Source organism: Bombina bombina, chromosome 5, assembly GCF_027579735.1.
Source record: "Bombina bombina isolate aBomBom1 chromosome 5, aBomBom1.pri, whole genome shotgun sequence".
Taxonomy (NCBI): Eukaryota; Metazoa; Chordata; class Amphibia; order Anura; family Bombinatoridae; genus Bombina; species Bombina bombina.
Window position 1 is genome coordinate 622,141,709 of NC_069503.1, and position 15,627 is coordinate 622,157,335.

The window sequence follows — 15,627 nt, forward strand, 5'->3', positions numbered from 1 at the left end:
ATGGGCAGTTATTTTGCGCCTTGGTTTTTCCACACGCTTCTTGCGACCCTGTTGACTATTTTGAATTGATTGTTCGATGATCACGCTTCAGAAGCTTTGCAATTTTAAGAGTGCTGCATCCCTCTGCAAGATATCTCACTATTTTTGACTTTTCTGAGCCTGTCCAAGTCCTTCTTTTGACCCATTTTGCCAACGGAAAGGGAAGTTGCCTAATAATTATGCACACCTGATATAGGGTGTTGATGTCATTAGACCACACCCCTTCTCATTACAGAGATGCACATCACCTAATATGCTTAATTGGTAGTAGGGCTTTCGAGCCTATACAGCTTGGAGTAAGACAACATGCATAAAGAGGATGATGTGGTCAAAATACTCATTTGCCTAATAATTCTGCACTCCCTGTATTATATATATATATATATATATATATAATATTATATATATATAGTATATATATATACACACACACATTCCATACACCTTTTTGAGACTTGTGTATATATGAATGTAATAGTTTATATTAATATGTTTTGATGTGTTTTGTGCAACTTTTTAAAAATATTTACGCTTTTCTTCAGGTCTTAAGATGTGCTAAATATTCTAGCGCAGTTTTGGCTTTTGCTCAAGCACACACTATAATTTTCCACTTGTAATATGAGTGCAAGTTAACGCATGAGCAGTCTCCATTGAAAGTATAGGTTGACAATATACAGTAGGTAAAACAGTAAATAAAGCACAATGCTTTTTTGCTGTAATTTATTTACAAAAAGAAAAACTATTACGACATAGATGCACTAGTTATCTGAGATGCTTTATTAAGCTAAGTACAACATTTCCCCCATAATATGTTCTAGCCAATTAGTTAGTAAAGCAATTTCATATGACCCAAAGGCTGAAACTGCATTATAGGTTAAGCACTTATTTTTTTGTTAGTACTGAAGGTCATTTAAAAACAATGTGGTTTAAAAGGGACTCTTAAAGAAAACTTTGATTCAGCAAATTTTATAATCTAATGCTTTGATGCCTACATTTCAAGAATAAAATTTAATGTATTCATATAGATTACATACAATTCTCTTTTGTTTTTTTGGATTTATTAATTGGCAGAAAATGATTGGGGTAACCCAAAATGCAACACCTCAAAATATATGTAGAGGAAAAATGTATACAGCTTGCTTATGTTGTTTACTTTTCTTTGGTAATTATGTGACAACCAACTGAATCACTATAACAATCAGTCCCTTGCTGTAAACTGTAAGACTCCAATTTAATTAGTTCATTAAGATAATTTTTTAATGAAATTAAAACAGTTATAAATTTGTTAGTTGTTAGGCCTGCTTTGCTGGAAAATACCTCTAAATTGTATGCTTGTTGTACACTCCCTAAATCTATTGAAGCACAACTCTGTAACTTAAGTATTGCTGCAAAATGTTGCAAGTTGTTCTGTCGTTTGGCTACATACTTACACAGTGATTACTTAGCAGAACACAATCTCATTTAATTCTAGGCCCTTCATTTGAAACAATCAAGTGACACATATTAAATATAAACAACACCAAGGTTTTCAGTAGTGTAATACTTATTTACATTTTAAGTTATTTTAAAAGTTTGTTTAGTAAATAGATGTTTTACAATGCAGAGCTTCATTGCTGTTACAATAGGGGGTCATTTATCAAATGTCAGGTGGACATCTTCGAACCTGTCCGTTTGGCATCGCTGCTAGTGGGCAGCAATACGCTACCAGCATTTATGATTGCACAGTGTCTGGGCAATGCTGCTCCTCACGCTCGAGCAGGGACTGTCAATCACCTCGTTCAGACAAGTCTGAGGAAGTTAAAAAAACGCCATATAAAAATTTGCATTTAGGTTTAGAAGCAGCGGTCTGATGGACTCTGCTTCTTAGCTGTTGGCTTGAAAGCTCCATCCACAGCTTTTTTAAATGGAGCCCAAAAGTATTCATATGTGGAAAATTTACTTTAATGTCCCTTCAAGTTAAAATTATTATTTCAGTATTTCAGTCAAGAGAATTTCAAGCAATATTTCAGATAAAAAAAAAACCCTGCAATTATATTGATTGAAGTTGCATCTGTCTTGTAACTGTTCGCGTCTCTGTGCGTAAAATTCCACTGTGAAGGAAACTGGCAACATGAAAACAACTTAAAAGTCACACAGAACAAAGTAACTAAAACAAGGTATAAAACTTTCTTGATAAAAATAATCTACCTAACATGTCAACAAAATAAAATTAAAAAAGTTAAAAAAAAGCAATCAAAACAGCTTTGAAATAGAAAGAGACAATAGTTTTACTTGTTCATTATCAAGGCAATGTAAATGAAAATCAGTACGATGATTTTAATTGCGCCAAATTACTTCCAGCGATCATTCCATATCTGTCCATGGTGCTTCCTTCATGATAAAAGGGAAAGAGGCCAAAAATGGTGTTGTACGTACAGACTAAGCAGAAACTAAAAGGAAACGTTATTGTTGTACACTAAAAAGGAAGTGGGAGGGGGGAGGGCTAGAGATCTGTTTGGGGATCAGGGAGGTGGGTGATGAGGGTTCCATACATTTCAGAAATTAAAAACAAATAAATAAATATTAAAAAAAAAATCCCTAAACTGCATACTAGCAACTGTCTGACAGTACCTATGATGGTGGTGACCAGTTGGGGTCAATGAAGAGAGCTGTTTGGGAGAGATCAGGTAAGGATCAGGGGGTTGGAGGTGTCAGGTGGGAGGGTAATCTTTACACTACAGCTGCAATTAAGTTTACAAGCTACCTCATTAACCACTTCACTGATGGGAATTTCAGAAGTGTGGTGGGCAGCTGCAATTAGCAACATTTTAATTGCTTAAAAGCAATGAATGTTTACTGTTCTTAACAAAGGAAACCACAGAAAAGCTTTTACAACCATTTGTCTTATGACTGTAGTAGTTATGTGTAAATAATTTCAGTACGCAACCCAAAGTATGTGAAAAGTTAACAAACTTTGTCATGTGATTCTATTTGGCAGCCAAATAGTGGCATCAAATATACAAAAATACACGTTGGGTTGTCTTCTTCAAAATATATATATTGTTTTCATAGGTAAATAAAAAAAAAAAAAAAGCACTATTTTTGTTTAAACAAAGTGGTAGCAAATGCTAAAGATTCTTTGGTATTTTGGCCAAGTTTTTCTCTGAAATTCCCTGTAGTCAATGGGTTAACCCTCAGGGGCCAATTTAACATGCTGCGAATGCAGCAGTTAAGAAACAGTGGTCTTAAGACCAGTGCTCCTTAACTTATTCGCCACCTCTGAGGTGGAGGACAGCAATCATCCCGATCAGATACGATCGGGATGATTGACACCCCTGCTAGCTGTCGATTGGTCGCAATTGTGCAGGGGGTGGCATTGCACAAGCATATCACTAGAAATGCTTGTGCAATGTTAAATACCGACATCGTATGATGTCGGCATTTAGCAATGTTGGGTGGACATGATCTGCTACAGCGGATCATGTCCACCCGCATCTTAATAAATCGGCCCCTCACACTTTAGGTCTCAAGTCACACTAAATATTCTAGTGCAGTCCTTAAGCATCATGGGAAATGTAGTTCTGAAACATCTGGAGTGCCAAGGTTCACCATCACTGCGCTAGAGTGATGTCAGCCACACTAACCCTTTTCTTGGAAATGAGATTAGCTATGGACTTGTAATATCAAGTTGCATGGTCCAGCGATACTGCTTATGTGATCCGTGGTAATCATTAGCGTGTCACTTGTAATCTGGGCCATAGAAGCAAAAATGTTGTAACCATTTCAAAGAAACAAAGAAAAAACTTTAACGGAACTGAAAAACGATGAAATTGTTATTATTTTAGTCAAACTATTAATTTGATCACACACAAAAAGCTGTATTCTGGCCATTGTTCCTTCTGTAGAGTTTTTAAAAACTATTTACCTTTGTCAATAAAAATGGAGAAATAAAAAAAGATATGTGACAAGAATCACAAGATGCAGCTGCATAGCTCTAAAGTCAACCTCTTTAACCCCTTAATGACCACAGCACTTTTCCATTTTCTGTCCGTTTGGGACCAAGGCTATTTTTACATTTCTGCAGTGTTTGTGTTTAGCTGTAATTTTCCTCTTACTCATTTACTGTACCCACACATATTATATATCGTTTTCTAAAGATACCATTATTTTCATCATATCTTATAATTTACTATAAAAAAATTTATAAAATATGAGGAAAAAATAGAAAAAAACACACTTTTTCTAACTTTGACCCCCAAAATCTGTTACACATCTACAACCACCAAAAAACACCCATGCTAAATAGTTTCTAAATTTTGTCCTGAGTTTAGAAATACCCAATGTTTACAAGTTCTTTGCTTTTTTTGTAAACTATAGGGCACTTTGCTATTTCCAAACCATTTCTTTTCAAAATTAGCGATAGTTACATTAGAGCACTGATATCTTTCAGGAATCTCTGAATATCCATTGACATGTATATATTTTTTTTAGTAGACATCCCAAAGTATTGATCTAGGCCCGTTTTGGTATATTTCATGCCACCATTTCACCGTCAAATGCAATCAAATACAAAAAAATCGTTCACTTTTCAAAAAAAATTTCACAAACTTTTGATTTCTAACTTAAATTATTTACAAACAGCTTGTGCAATTATGGCATAAATGGTTGTAAATTCTTCTCTGGGATCCCCTTTGTTCAGAAATAGCAGACATATATGACTTTGGTGTTGCTTTTTGGTAATTAGAAGGCCGCTAAATGCCACTGCGCACCACACGTGTATTATGCCCAGCAGTGAAGGGGTTAATTAGGGAGCATGTAGGGAGCATTTTGGGGTAGTTTTAGCTTTAGTGTAGTGTAGTAGACAACCCCAAGTATTGATCTAGGCCAATTTTGGTATATTTCATGCCACCATTTCACCGCCAAATGCAATCAAATTAAATAAAACGTTAATTTTTTCTCAATTGAATTTATTTACAAACAGCTTCTGCAATTATGGCACAAATGGTTGTAAATGCTTCTCTGGGATCCCCTTTGTTCAGAAATAGCAGACATATATGGCTTTGGCATTGCTTTTTGGTAATTAGAAGGCCTCTAAATGCCACTGCGCATCACACGTGTATTATGGCTAGCAGTGAAGGGGTTAATTATGTAGCTTGTAGGGAGCTTGCAGGGTTAATTTAGCTTTAGTGTAGAGCTCAGCCTCCCACCTGAAACATCAGACCCCCTGATCCCTCCCAAACAGCTCTCTTCCCTCCCCCACCCCACAATTGTCCCCCGCCATCTTAAGTACTGGCAGAAACTCTGCCAGTACTAAAATAAAAGGTATTTGGCCCTTTTTTTTAAAAAAAAAAAAAAAAAAAGCATATTTACATATGCTGACGTGTAGGATCCCCCCTTAGACCCCAACCTCACTGATCCCCCACCAAACTGCTCTCTAACCCTTCCCCCTCTGCAATAATGGGCGCCATCTTGGGTACTGGCAGCTGTCTGCCAGTACCCAGTTTTGTAACAAAATGTGCCTTTTTTTAAAAAAAAATTCCCTTTTCTGTAGTGTAGCTTTCCCCCCCCCCCCCACCGAGACCAACCCCCAACCCCTTCCAGGTCCCTTAGATGATATTTTACAGTAATTGTGTTTTTAATTTTTAACTTTTTTTTCTGTAGTGTAGCGGTTCCCACCCGCTCCCGCCCCGTGCACGTGCCCGCCCACCACCCCCCGTGAACGCGCGTGCTCCCGTGCGCGCCCCCGTAGCTCCCGCCCCCGATCCCACCCCCCTCCACTCCACACTGAGCACCGATGGCCGCCCACCCGCCTCCCACGTAAGCTCCCACCCACCAACGATACCGGCCACCGATGTCCGGTGCAGAGAGGGCCACAGAGTGGCTCTCTCTGCATCGGATGGCCAAGGGGGGGTTATTGCAGGATGCCTCCATATCGAGGCATCACTGCAATAACCGGAAAGCAGCTGGAAGCGAGCAGGATCGCTTCCAGCTGCTTTCCAGACCAAGGACGTACGCCACACATCCTCGGTCATTAACTGTCTTTTTTTTGAGGACGTGTGGCGTACGTCCTTGGTCGTTAAGGGGTTAAATGTATTTGCTTATTAAAATTCAACAACAAGGGAGGGTGCCAAAAACCTCTTCTCATTAAAATTAATAGATTTACCAGTATTTCAAAGTTTCAAATAATGACAAAGTACATTCACATTCTATAATAACAAGACGTAAAAAGGTAAAAGGTGAATCTTTAAAACGAAGATCTGCAACTCTGCAACGTGTTCTGAAATCATATTAGTTAAAAACCCCAAGGTGTCTCATTAACCTTTCACTTAATAGAGTCATTTCTTATGGGATTTTCCATGAAGGTGCACAAATATTGAAGCCCTCATGTAGTTATGTTCTATATTATTTCTAATAATGGTTTACTTCAGGTCTTAAAAAGCGCTACATTCCACAGCAGTATTTTGGATTGCGCTCAAGCTCGACATTTAACTCCCCACTAGTAATACAAATGCTTGCCAATAGTGCTTCTTTGAGCCCACTAAAATTTCTTCAACTGAGTTGTTTTGGTTTAAATATTTAGCCATCATTTTGTAAAATAGGATTATGCATTATTCTTTGCAGGAAGTTGTACACAAGATAACTCACCCTGCACTATTGATTGCCCTTCATTTGTAATCTAGCCATATATGTTTTTTAATAAATCCATTCAGTGTAAATACTAAAATATAGACATAAAATAGAGCAACGCTAAATACACTTGATGACCCTGAGTCAGTTATGGATAACTTATATCTCAAAATAGATAAATGAGAGGGACAGTTAAGTCAAAATGTAACTTTCATCTTTTAGAATAGATAGAGCATGGAATTTAAAATTCTAATTACCTTGTATGATCAAAACGGCTTTATTCTCTTGGTATCCAATATTAAAAAGTAAATACTCAGGAGCATGTATGTGTCTTAGCACTCCATAACAGTACTGTTTGCAACAATATATAAAATTGGTACAAACATTGTTGCAGTTATTGCAGCAATAGAGTGGTGAAGACCCAAGCATGCTCCGGTCCATTTTGATGAATTAGTGCCCGGCTTTTAATAAACGTATTAAAAACAAGGGCACTTTAATTCATCAAAATTGACATTTCACTGTTTTCTTCAAAAACTTACCTTTTAATCTTGACAGCCACTCCAGCGCTTCCCCCGGCCGTGGGAAACCTCTGCAGACGTCAAATGACGAATCAGGCTTCCTCCAATCACAGCTTCCCTCCGGGGGAATCTTGGCCTGATGCAACGCTATGATTGGAGGAAGCTGGATTCGTCATTTTGGACCCGTACGGCTTGCGATGGGCAGAGGAAGTGCTGGAGCGGCTGCCAGGATTAAAATGTAAGTTTTTGAAGAAAACCGTGAAATGTCAATTTTGATTAATTAAAGTGCCCTTGTATTTAATAGGTTTATTAAAAACCGGGCACTGGTTCATCAAAATGAACCTTCACTTTAACAAAAGATCCCAAGATAATGAAGCAAATTTGATAATAGAAGTAAATTGGATAGTTTTTAAATTGACACACTATAGTTATGATTTCACTGTCAAAATGCCTGAAACTAATACATTGTCGTACACACACACAGTATACTGTATATATATATATATATATATATATATATATATATATATATATATATATATATAAAACATGGAAGGGAACTGCACTCCAAGACCGGATCAGGTACACATCCTGTGACTCAGCAACATCCAGCCCTGGGTGCTAAATAGCACTCCAAAAAAGCTGTGATGTCACCAGAGCCACAGGCAGTTAACCCCAGTCCGGAATGGGTGCAAGAACCAAGGGAGATTACAAATAAAAAGTAATACAACACATAGAAACACCCAGCACTCACCAGCTAGCTCACAGCTAAGATAAAATCACAACTGGAAAGGGTTAGTCACCGCATCTGGCCAAATGGGAAAGCTCAGGCACCACGTCAAGGTCCTTTCCATAGCCTGAGTCCCTAACACAGGCACACCATCATGCGAGCTCACAGAGCCAAACAAACTGAGAACAAAGAAGGGGTGCACAGGTGGCTGTAATCACCCATAGAAAATACAAAACATGGAAGGGAACTGCACTCCAAGACCGGATCAGGTACACATCCTGTGACTCAGCAACATCCAGCCCTGGGTGCTAAATAGCACTCCAAAAAAAGCTGTGATGTCACCAGAGCCACAGGCAGTTAACCCCAGTCCAGAATGGAAAGTCTAACTTTTTCAATGGATTGAGGACCAGATTTGGATACTATGGAAAAAAAAGGGCGGAAATCTCCGCTCTTGTCCACCTGGCATTGCAGCTAGCCCACATTTAACATTGCACACTTCATGCACTCATGCACGAGCAGGTGCTGTCAGTCATCCAGGAAGATATCCAGATGATTGAGGAACGACACTTTACAGTTGGCATAGTGGGTTAAGAAGTAGCGGTCTGAAGACTCATGCGAGTCTGCTTCCGAAGGTGCTCAAAAGCTGCTATCGCAGCTTCTTTACTGGAGCTCTATGCACTGTAACATAAACGTATAAAACAATACATATTACTATTATTTACATATTCATCAGCAGTACAACAAATTGAAATCACACTCCTTACATAACAGGATTTTATTAAAATACTTAACACATTTTCTGAGGTTCCATACCAACATATACTATGAAATTCTTTTAATGCCTAAAAATTATGCCACTTTTGTTTTGTGATTTGCCCTTAAAACATTGTAAATGTGTTTCTAAAGAGAAAAAGAAAATAGGAAGAAAGAAGGTTAAAACAAAAGATATTTATTTTTATTTCCAATAAAAATTATTTAAATAAAAAAAAGATATTTTTATATTTCATTAAAAAAATGTTAGCGTTTCTAAAAGTAATAAGTACATTAAAGTAATAATTACATTTTCGAACATTGTATATCTTGCTATATATAAAATTATTAAATATATCTAATACATTTTTCGCTGTCTTACATAGGCTCAAAAAATGTAACTTTTAATAATAGGAAAATTTAAAGAAATAAACTTTTAAATATTCAGTGAAAATAAACAGATACATTTCTATTACAGTAGGTAGCCATTTCTCTGAAATTCACATTACAAATTACCCTCATTTGATCCTACTAATGTGTTCTTTGATTAATTTGGCTAAGGTTACATGTAGGCTTCATTATTGTAAGGTAAATGCAGAAATGGCTCCTCTCAGTCAGTCCAATGTGTTCTACATACATCAAAGACAGATTCTACTACAAAGTGAGCCTTCAGAATAAAGCAAGCTACATCTGTTTAAGGGACACTGGGAATTAGAAAGGTATTACCATGGCACATTAAGAATTAAACCAATAAAGTTAATGATGTATAAATACACAAATTAAAGTCTTTGACTCCTTGTTCTTTAAGGATATTTACTGAGACATCTTCAAAATAACAAATAATATAAAAAGTTAAAATATATGTTTTGAAAAAGATTTATACATTTATCTTGTTTATAGGATGATTCATTTATTATGTTTACTTCCTTATTATTATTATTCCAGATTATTTCACACATCTGTTTCATTATGTTTCCATTGCCTCCCTTTTTAAACCATATTAACATAGAAAAATAATTTCTGAAGGCAGATAATAACCATAGATTTAACAAATCTGCAAAACATATCCTAAAAATATAAGCTTATTAGTTTGTAGGATAGCCTTATGCTTGTCCCTGGCACACATTGTCTGTATCCCCCCCCCCATATGCAAGCCTATTCCATTAATCAACCAACCTTTCCATAAAAAAGGACTTCTGCAAATTACTCCTGAACCTAGTACCTTTTAGCTTGAGATCATGACCTCTTATCCCAAAATTACCATTTTTCATGGAAAATACTTACAGCCTCAGATTCATTAAGCGCCTTGATAAACTTGACATTTTCCCTACTCTTCGTTAATCTATGTATGTTCAGATCATTGAGCCTTTGCATGTTCCATTTCAGTAGCCTTCTTTGGAATAGATTTGTTTCAAAGTGTTGACCTCAGATGTTCTGTGGTGTTTCAGTGTCTTATGTAGGGGTGGTCAAAGTTTATTTTTACTAGAGACTTGTGGGATTTAGAAAGATTGGTTTAACTTTGTGCATTTCATCTTGCAGTCATGTCTCACCATTTTAAAGCTGATAATGTTGATTTTTTGTTTTGTTTTTGTTTTAATACTCAAACTTTTTTTCTAGTTTTCAAGTATGTTGTTTTTATTCATTTGAATCTGTTTGTAATGTTTTCAAACATTTTTGCAATTTTCCTTGACAGTGGAAGTGGTTTTAGGTGATAAGGGGTGTTTCGCAAGTCTTTAAGAGTTGAAAGTTAACATTCACTTGAGCATAATTGAATTTAACGCAACTCCAGAGCTCTGGTTAACTGTAATGCAAGACAAAAAAGTTGCACATTAACATCAAAAATACCTCTAAAAGTACAGTTACACTCATAATAACATTGATGAAAATTATATAAAAAAATATTACATTAAAAAGGGCTTTAACTTAGAGATACTTAGAGATACTTACATGCACATGTCTAAATATGTATATGTATTTACCTGTGTATATATGTATTTACAGACATCTATACACATAATTAGACATATATATGTATAAGTGCATTGGAGCCCTTTGCAATTAAGTACAGGTAGCCCTCAGTTTACGCCGGGGTTAGGTTCCAAAAGGAATGGTTGTAAATCGAAACCATTATAAATTGAAACCCAGTTTATAATGTAAGTCAATGGGAAGTGAGGGAGTTAGGTTCCAGGCCCCTCTCAAAATTGTCATAAGTAACACCTAATACATTATTTTTAAAGCTTTGAAATGAAGACTTTAAATGCTAAATAGCATTATAAACCTAATAAAATAACCACACAACACAGACTATATAATTAAACTAAGTTAAATGAACAAAAACATTTGCTAAACAGCATTATAAACCTAATAAAATAATCGCACAACACAGACTTTACTTGCATTTTTCTGCAAACAGTTCTTTCTATGCCTTCCAATCTAGACTGATTTATAGACAGGAAGATCTTGTTCCTTTGAAATCTGCTCAATAACTCAGGTTTGGTTAAACTGATTAATTTCAGCTTGCTTGGCTTTGCTGCAACACAAGCGGACAGCTCCACCTACTGGCTATTTTAATAAATTCACTGTTTCTCAATGCTTTTCAATAGCAGTCACATGACTGGAAAAAAGGTTGTTATTCTGAAACAGTGTAAATTGAACAGTTGTAAAACGAGGGCCACCTGTAGATGAAAACATGTAAAAACATATGTATGAAATATTCATATTTAATAAAGTGTTATTGTGTGTGTTTACTGTAAATATTTCACATTCCAATGTTGCACATAGCAGAATTTGTTCTATGTATGTATAAATAGATATTCCTAAATATATATATATATCTGTATATATCTGTATATATCTATACCTGTATATTTATGTATATAAATATATATATATATATATATATATATATATATATATATATATATATATATATATATATATATATATATATTATAGGTATAATAAACAGAACATATTCTGTTATTTAAAGAGTATTGGAATGTGAAATATTCATATTTTCATGTCAGGTTAGCATACTTGTGAATATGAAAAAAGTACACAGATGATCTAAGTGAAAAAAGAAGTATATCCAGAACAAGTATTTGAAAATCAGTTGTAGCTTTATTCCTTAAAATTGTATGAAGACAACATACAACAACACTGGGTTAGTGAAGACAAAAAAACTTTTGACCGGTTTCGGTCGTATTGACCGTAATCATAGAATAACACCTGTTGAGGGGTGCACCCTTTTAAGTCTAACACTACATGTTGATTGGTTAAAAACAACGAGACTTCAAAACTTAACCCTATACATACCATATTAACATTATGTGCAGATAGTTAACACTTAATAAGTGAACAGATAGATGAAGATGTATGTTACAAATAATAATTAAAACTTAAATTTTATATACATATATACACTATATAATTGGGATAACAATGCTTTTGGAAATTGAACAAAGGGGAGAACACATTATAAAAGACTGAACACATTATAAGGAATGATGACTCCATAAGTGTATATATATATATATATATATATATATATATATATATATATATATACATACATACATACATACACATGTACATATACATACACACGTACACATACATACATATATACATACACCTGTACATACATACGTACAATTATGCTATCTGGCCTACACATAAGATCCATACTCTATGCCATACTAAATTTTCAACCTGATTTAAATTATGTTCATAAGGCATATATTATCCACAAACAGATCACTATCAAATAATATTAATAGGTGATCAAAGAAGGGTCCATCAGTCATAAATAACTGAACATATTTGTGGATAAAAATGTGTATTGTCTTATGCAGAGGAGCAATCATTGTGTAGACGTCAGGACCATTGGGGAAAATAAGTATGTATATATGTAACTAATTTAATATGTCCAATAATTCACTGTTTTCTAGTGTCCATTACTATAATTAGTAAAACAACTTAATTATAGTAGGTTAGAAATAATGAATTATATCCAATTACAATGGTTTATTTTTGCCAGTAGTTTATAACATCATACTCTGAGTTATAACCATAAGGCAAAAGACACTTTGTTTTAAAAATCCAATAGATTTCTTGTTTACTTAGGATGGACAACTTATCTCCACCCCTTGGTGGTGTGCCAATTTGTTCAATGGCCTGCCATTTAAAAGTTGTGACATCCTGGTTATGGTACTCAATAAAATGAGTGGAGAAAGCTGAACATGTTTTTTTACTAGAAATATAAGACAGGTGTTCTTTTACATGCTTGCCTACCTCCCTAGTAGTCCTACCTGTGTATTGTCTCCTACATTGGGTGCATTCTATGATGTAGATGACAAATTTGCTCCTACATGTACCTCTTGTGATCACATCAATATTTCTCCCACATTTAGGTCCCATGTAACAGGTGAGGAGTTCCCGACTAGGGGATGCATAAATTGTAGGAGCAAATTTGTCATCTACATCATAGAATGCACCCAATGTAGGAGACAATACACAGGTAGGACTACTAGGGAGGTAGGCAAGCATGTAAAAGAACACCTGTCTTATATTTCTAGTAAAAAAACATGTTCAGCTCTCTCCACTCATTTTATTGAGTACCATAACCAGGATGTCACTACTTTTAAATGGCAGGCCATTGAACAAATTGGCACACCACCAAGGGGTGGAGAAAAGTTGTCCATCCTAAGTAAACAAGAAATCTATTGGATTTTTAAAACAAAGTGTCTTTTGCCTTATGGTTATAACTCAGAGTATGATGTTATAAACTACTGGCAAAAATAAACCATTGTAATTGGATATAATTCATTATTTCTAACCTACTATAATTAAGTTGTTTTACTAATTATAGTAATGGACACTAGAAAACAGTGAATTATTGGACATATTAAATTAGTTACATATATACATACTTATTTTCCCCAATGGTCCTGACATCTACACAATGATTGCTCCTCTGCATAAGACAATACACATTTTTATCCACAAATATGTTCAGTTATTTATGACTGATGGACCCTTCTTTGATCACCTATTAATATTATTTGATAGTGATCTGTTTGTGGATAATATATGTCTTATGAACATAATTTAAATCAGGTTGAAAATTTAGTATGGCATAGAGTATGGATCTTATGTGTAGGCCAGATAGCATAATTGTACGTATGTATGTACAGGTGTATGTATATATGTATGTATGTGTACGTGTGTATGTATGTATGTATATGTACATGTGTATGTATATATATATATATATATATATATACTTATGGAGTCATCATTCCTTATAATGTGTTCAGTCTTTTATAATGTGTTCTCCCCTTTGTTCAATTTCCAAAAGCATTGTTATCCCAATTATATAGTGTATATATGTATATAAAATTTAAGTTTCAATTATTATTTGTAACATACATCTTCATCTATCTGTTCACTTATTAAGTGTTAACTATCTGCACATAATGTTAATATGGTATGTATAGGGTTAAGTTTTGAAGTCTCGTTGTTTTTAACCAATCAACATGTAGTGTTAGACTTAAAAGGGTGCACCCCTCAACAGGTGTTATTCTATGATTACGGTCAATACGACCGAAACCGGTCAGAAGTTTTTTTGTCTTCACTAACCCAGTGTTGTTGTATGTTGTCTTCATACAATTTTAAGGAATAAAGCTACAACTGATTTTCAAATACTTGTTCTGGATATACTTCTTTTTTCATATATTTTTGTGGATTGTGGGGAATCCACTCTTTTTGCCTAGAACAAGAACTTTTCAAGTCTGTGGGATATCCAGAAATAACCTCCTCCAGGACTTGCGCTATAATTATGGTCTAGCTGTGAACAGCGGTATCGAGTTATCAACCCCCACTACATAAAGAGTACCTTCGAGATTTGGGCACGGATCGTTTACAAGGAAGAATTTTCAAAAGCGGGACTGCACCATCTGATTGGTTACAGAGTCCCCCAGCTGACGGTGACGTCATCGAGGATATCACCTTGTGAATTGGATACAAGTTGCTCGACACGAAGAATCTTGAAGAGAGGGACTGCACCATCTGATTGGTTACTGAGTCCCCCAGCTGACAGTGACGTCACCAAGAGCACGAGCAGTTTGGGCTGTGGATTGGCCAGTTCCTGAGCATGTGGTACGCCACACAGAGCTAGCACAGCAAGAAATGCTTTTACCGTCTGTGCAAGTATGCTATCTTAGGACACCGGCTTACTTCTACTACAGTTCGAGGTTGATTGCAGACACTTTACATCTTTATATTTGGTTGGTGAGTGAACATACCGCTAGCTCCTAAAGCTTTGATCTCTTTAGCGCATCGGTATTGCTGTTTTAGTACTTAACATCTAGACTCACATATTGCCGGCTACGGGTTTAAAACGCAGCGCGGACCCCTGCACTATGGCTTTTATGAACTTTTGTGGGTTATGAACTCTTTCAGCATCGGTAGTACCTTTAGCAACACATTTATTTGCTAAATTCATACAGACACCACGCTCTCAAGACTGGTTCGCCAGTCTATTTGTTTATTGGTTAGATGATCTAAGTGTAGTATTAAAATATCATTTTTATTCATAAAAAAAAAGTTAAAAAGATGTGGTAATTTAGGGTGTTAAAATCACAGAAGAATCAACAGTTCTTATATAGAAAACGACGTGGAGGAGCCCCCGAAACACATTAGGCCACGCCCATCACATGTGACGGAGGATGCTTGTGCACTGGTAATCACGACTATGCTGGAGCCGGCTTTTACAGAGCAGCCGTTGTTTTGCAGTGACACACAGTCCCCATGTTTTCTATATTATTTATTTATTTATTTATTTATAAAATATTTTACCAGGAAGGATACATTGAGATTTCTCTTGTTTTCAAGTATGTCCTGGGTCCACAAAACATTGTATTGATACAATAGGGTACAATAAAATTCAAAAACAATAATACACAATATATGCAAAAATTTTAC

At 35.5% G+C, this 15,627-nt stretch overlaps 1 protein-coding gene across 1 annotated transcript in view; it reads left to right on the forward strand.

Moving 5' to 3' along the window:
- The window catches only part of GABBR2 (gamma-aminobutyric acid type B receptor subunit 2), a 1,106,195-nt gene that overhangs the window by 979,762 nt on the left and 110,806 nt on the right, over positions 1–15,627 (forward strand). The gene's annotated exons all lie outside the window — the stretch shown is intronic.